Source organism: Rhamphochromis sp. 'chilingali' (genome assembly GCF_963969265.1).
Source record: "Rhamphochromis sp. 'chilingali' genome assembly, chromosome: 11".
NCBI classification, from domain to species: Eukaryota; Metazoa; Chordata; class Actinopteri; order Cichliformes; family Cichlidae; genus Rhamphochromis; species Rhamphochromis sp. 'chilingali'.
In genome coordinates this window covers 16407300-16413455 of record NC_137938.1, presented here as the reverse complement: position 1 = coordinate 16413455, position 6156 = coordinate 16407300, and the positions used below count along the sequence as shown (strand labels likewise).

The 6156-nt window shown below is 43.6% G+C and overlaps 1 long non-coding RNA gene across 1 annotated transcript; it reads left to right on the top strand.

Annotated features, from left to right (window-relative positions):
- Positions 1-274: 274 nt before the first annotated feature.
- Positions 275-5566, top strand: LOC308406158. Its single transcript, XR_013973462.1, has 3 exons — positions 275-391; positions 2313-2466; positions 4762-5566. It is a non-coding gene; the product is annotated as an uncharacterized lncRNA (long non-coding RNA).
- Positions 5567-6156: the final 590 nt, after the last annotated feature.

Sequence of the window (6156 nt, the reverse complement as noted above, 5' to 3'; positions counted from 1 at the left end):
GACTTGAATAAATTAGTTTAACATTTAAAGCTATTTTCTACACATTCCAGTACATAAAATAAAATATTTTTTGTGTTTACATTCACTCTTTTAAATAGATCCAAGTAAAATACAGCAGAAAATAAATAAAGTCAAAGACTCAGCGGTCCTGTTGCTCTATTTTCACCTGTAAAGCAGGACCGCGGTAGGCGGAGGTTTACCCTGGTGCAGGTGTGCAGCGGTCAGTGGAAGGATACGGCAGTGTCTCTGTGAGTTTCCCATTATGTCGTTGCGCACTCGGTGCTTGCTTGGAAGTTTAGGGGTTTTTTTCGCTGTAAAAAGAAGTTTTCTTCCCACGCACAATGGACACTAATGTTTTTGTCACTTTTTATGGAATCAAACTCAAAGTAAGGTCAGTACTTCCACGCTTTAAACGCTGCACGCTCATACTCTCTCCCACAATAGATATGTGATCCATTGTTGATCTGCACACAGCTGTTGTCACTAACGGCGCACTCGCTTACGTCACTGTCGTGAGACATTCTCGCAAAAAATCACGGTTTTAGTAACGCAGTAACGCAGCGTTCCTACGGGAAAGTAACGGTAATCTAATTACCGTTTTTGCAATAGTAATCCCTTACTTTACTCGTTACTTGAAAAAAGTAATCAGATTGCAGTAATGCGTTACTGCCCATCTCTGCTGTCAGGTAATGTTTGGCCCAAACTGGGTCATGCACAGCACCAAATCTACAGCAGAGTGGCTGAAAAAGAAAAGAATCAGTTAAAACCAGACCTCAACCTGATCGAATTCCTGAAGCAGGACCCTAAGAGAGCTGTGCATGAACGAAAACCTCAATGAATTTAAACGAGGTTCTAAAGAAGAGGGGGCCAAAATTCCTCCACAACAATGTGAGAGACTGATAAAGTCATACAGAAAACCATTACTTCAAGTAATTGCTGCTAAAGGTGGAGCTACATGTTACTGAATATTAGGGTGTGCTTAGTTTTTCCTGCACTGTTTCTGCTTTTTGATTAGTTTTTGTTTAAAAAAAATGACACAATTCCCCTCACATACCCTCTACTATGAAAAGACAAGGCAACAGACTGGTTGTTTCAAACAGGACAGATTTATCAAGTTTGGACACTAACAACATTAGCCTAAAATAAAGCGCAAGGCATGGTGATACACAAATATATGCAGAATTAGTTCCGTGGGGAAGGGCAGTCACTTACTTACCTTGCTAATGGCTACATAAAGGAGGGGATGCTTGCTGGACTGAGGGGGGTTGGAAAATTACTGGAATTAGTCCATTGTAATTATAGGAAGCAGCCTATCCAGATCAAATTTTGGAGTGGTTTGGGGGTGAGGGTTCCAGACGCTGTTTGATAATCTGCCAAACGCTGAATCTAAAACAAACTCATGTCTTTAAAAGTTATAAGTCTGTTTGTGTATTGTGCATCCAGAGGTTGATATCAGCTCTGCCGCTGAGGTCCCAGTACTAAATTTGCAAAAACTGTTGGATGCTGCCCTTCTAGTTGTGACTCCTCGAAGGCGTGGGCAGAGGGGGTATCCAACAAGCACTTGCCTGAATCACCTTCACGCAACAATATATTCATCATCTTTGTTTACAGTGGACACCAAATTCTGCTCATTTAAGTATGCTGTCGCACCATTATTGGATTAAAAAAAGTTTCTTTCTTGTGTTCTGCTGAAGACAGACTGTGGATGATGTAATAAGGGTTTTGGAGTCAACAATGCATCGAGACCGATATAGATTAAAAGTCTAAATTCAGTGGCTGCACACAGGGCCGATGCATTACATCATCCCTTGTGTGCTGTTATTCATTTCTTGCAGCGTAATTGAAGCAGCCACAGATGATGTCATCTAAACAGAGGACTTCCATTCAGAAGTTGTTTTGTTGCTCCCATACACGATCGGGTAGACTAGCCCCATCACCATAACTAATAAATGGACTGGATATGGCAAGCTGAGAGTGTACTTGGCCTTTACTGAGGAGATTGGCAGGTGTTTGATATTCACGGAAGGCTTACCCCATGCATCTCTGTCCCCTACCACCACCACCCATCCCATCTCCCTAACACAATTGCACTTCAGAGTCTAAATGATAGACTACAGTACTTGTAACTTGTTAGGAACAGCAAATAAGACATCTTGCACCGAGAGATAAGGAGGTGAATACCTCTAACCCATGCCACTCATGAGATTGATGACCTATCAGCCTGTGAACTGACAGAAATGAAATCACTCCTCTTCGCTTACGCCAAGGGTCTTTCTCTCACTTTGTCTTTCCATTTCTGTGTTTCTCTCCAGCTCCATCACCCCCCTCCTCCACCACTCCCACCACCACTCTCTCTGTCGCGGTGGCAAGGTTAGAAAGGTGCAATGAGAAAAGGGTGGGGAGTTAGGAAAGAGGGAGACGAGGTCTAAACAAATCTCTGTCCTGCCAGGACGTCCTCCTGCCAAGGTTTGTCTGGGAAGGCAGGGCCACAGGGTGGGGAGGGCGGTGTGGAGGTGGGAGGGAGGGAGGGGGGGCAACAAGGAATGACGTGATCCCCTTTATTCCGGCCAATAAAACAGAGTGGCCGGTGAGATCCGGATCCGTACGTGCCGTCAAATTCAATAAGGTAGTGCTTTAATGTTTTCTTTTAATCAACCAAATTGCATTACACACTGCCTCCTCCACGAGGCTCCGCGGCGCAGAAGAAAGGGGGACTGGAGGGTGGCTGATCTGGGGTGGTGGAACTACCAAGAGGGGGCATTCCCAAAATCTAAAGGAATTTTAGAGAAAACCTTCTGATGCATGTATGTTAAAGAATTGGTGCAGCACAGGCCCAGGCAGTGTCGGTTCCCACTCAGTGAGAGGAGGAAGGGGCCAGTGTGAATTCAGGGTCAGACTGGGGACAGACATGGCGCACAGACAGACTACGTCATTCTGGTAATGAATGCCAGCTCAACATTGAGAGCATCGGCTGCTTTAAAGGCAGAGCACTCTCCTTCCTGGACGATGTTGTCTCTTATCATGTGCAATGCCCTCGGCAGTGCCTTCCTCCCCTCTTTCTCTTCCTCCTTTCCTACTCCAACAACTTCCTCCTCATCATTCTCGTCTCCCCATCCTCACTGACCTTACTCCTCCTCCCGCCGTTCGTCCTGCCCAACACGAGTCAACCTTTCACGAAGGTACATCACGAATGCTCTTCGAAACACTTAATCATCAACCCCCCCAGCTTGTTTTTTTTTTCTCCATTGTTGGACAGAGTAGCGCAGGGCCCAGTCAAATGGGGAGGGATTGTACATCTGCGTCACCGGCTGCAAGATCAGCTTGCTGCCCCCAGCCTGCTGATTGGAGTTTTACGATTGGATGTTTCATTCCACCTTAGATCAGGCACTGCTGTTGTGGCCCAAAGGATTACAGCCTGCTGCCGCTGTTGGCCACTCATCCGCGGATAGATGAAACTTCAGAGAGCAGTAATCCACCGAAGTAGGGTGGCTTTGCTGCTCAGCTGCCACAGCCACAACTTTAGAGCCAGCTGACATTTAACATAATGATCAGTCAGAGTGGCCGAGCGTTTACACACAGGAAAGGTTTCCCGGACACAATTAGACCACAGTCCTTGCATGGGCTAAAAATGAATCACAATGCACAATACCATAGTGTAGTCCTTCTATCCATCTAATGGTAAACTGTGAGTGGAGTGACTGGAAGAAAAGCCTCAGTCTCAGCTGTGATATTACAGTGGTCTATCCACAGAGTTTGAAAAGATGACCACAGCTACAATCTACTGTACAGTGTATAGTCTAGGAAACAGGCTGCATTTTGGTTTTAGCCATCCATCCTGGTGTGAGTCATTTACGGTATGCTATTAGAGAGAGGGTTACCCAAGTTTTCCAAATGCTAAAACAGGAATGATTGCAGGATGATTACAGGAATGTATCTCATCCTACCTTATCTATTTTGAGGAAACAGTTTAATAATTTAGTACTCAGCTTCTCTCCCTCCATATACAACACACTTACGTTCATCCCTACAAATATTTGTAAATGTGGTCAAATATAGGCGAATTAAACACCTTCTAACTGTTCTCGCACTTGCCTCTAAACTATAAACTGATCTGAAAGTTTGTTAAGTGTATTTGTAGCCAGTGAGTGGGCAGCCAGGATTCCTGCCTTGTAAAGAAGCAGGAATGAGAAGAATTTGATTTCTTGCAGTATTTGGCTCACGCATGAGCATTAAAATTCATGGTATATAGGTTGGATTGTAAAGTTTGGTAAAATTCCCATCGGTATTCACATCAAGGCAGTACAGTAAAGTTGTTTCCTGACATGAATAATGCGCAATAATACTGCTCTGTCTATTAGATTTGTGTTTAATTACCTCATACGACAGGATTTGGCTGATGTGAGACATCATCTGCTTTTTCGGGCACTTCTGCATTGTTACTATATCATTAAGTCAGAAAAGTGGAACTTTCAGAAGAATTTTCTGCTCATGATTTCAACTCACATGATGTGTATGCTATTTACAAGTCAGAAAACTGGTGATTATGGTCACTTCAAGATGCCATTGATGCAGCATAAGAGTGGATGTTTGAAACATCAATTTTTCTTTTCACTTTGTGAAAAAGAATATTTTCATGTCTGTAAATGATAAGTGATTTTAAAGTATGTTTGTGTTAATTTAATCAAAATATGCTCTGATAAGCTCTAACAAGCATTAAGCTAACCATCAGCTTTCACTATGAATGATTCATGTCGCCTGCAGATATGCAGGTCTGCCCGCTGCTCTACACCAAAAAGAACAGGAGGATACAAACTGAAACAACAACAACAACAGCATGCTGCCTGGTTCACGTTGAACTCATCCCCGAGGTCTCTGATGGGTGGATGACTTCAGCTGCAAAGTCACTTTGACTCAGTGAATCAGGAATCAGGTAACGGGATCAGGCTTCATTAGGTGACTTCAGCCGAGCTGGCAGACGGCCAGGTGAGCTGGACGCACAAATGGACATTGATTTTTCAATAAGGGCCCTGAAACTGTCAGCCAACCAGGCTATGGTGATATCTTCTCTCGCGGGGATGGCCTTCTCTCGATGATGGCCTGACTGGCACACGACCACAGGCCACCACACCAGCCCCATACATTCCCCTGGCTCTGTCTCATGACCCTACACTGGTGTTAATGTGCATTATCCTGGAGTACAGCTAATGGTATGAAGCGAGAAAATATTGTCATGTTTATTTAAAAGAGAAAAAAGTTTTGTGTGGGTGGTTGTGTGTGTCTTTGTTCTTCTTTTTACAAATCTTTGCTTAAGTATCACATTTTTGCCCTGTATTGTGGCAAAAAATGTGTAATGAGTCCAAAATATCAGAAGACGATATCATGTTTTCCTGTCCTGTCACCCATATATATCTAGTCTGATAGTCAGATAGGCTTTATGACACAGGCCTCAAGGAGCGCTTGACCCATAATAGTTTCCATCCATCTTGCCTCCCTCTAGCAGCCTCAGCTCTCAGTACCTGTAAGAGCGCCATATGTTGGCCCTATGCTGAACCCTGAGGTCAGGAGGGTATCCTACGGTGAATGAGGTACAGGAGATATAGCCTGAAGTTAATCTATTGTATGATTGTACAAAATGCAAATGATGGATGTTAGACAGCACTGATATTAGGAGGGCAGCAGGAATGAAAGTGAGAGCAGAGAATAAATGAGACAGTCACAGCAATAAAAATAAGTTGTTTTCCCACATCCACAGCAGTCCTGAAGTTTTGTTTCATTTCCCAAAGGGGTTTCATGTGAGAACGCAAATGTCTGATGCAGCACAGTTGGAAATTCAGCTGCGTCTAACCAGCCAAGTATAAACTGGATGTGATGGCCATTAGCGACAAGGTAAGGATAGCATGGTTGGGATCCTGCATAAAGTGTAGGAAAAAACATCTAACTGAGGCGTTTAGGCACTCAGTTTCTCGAAAGTAAAGATGTGAAGAAGCAGACAAATCTACAAAATAAACTGTGTCTACAAATTGTGCGACATTATCAGATGTTTCTCAGAGTAAAAGACTTTGAATATCTCATCAGCTACATAGTATCATCAAAAAACTGTCTGTGTGCAAGGGACAAGGCAGAAAAGTAATATTGCCCTTGATCTCATCCCTGTTT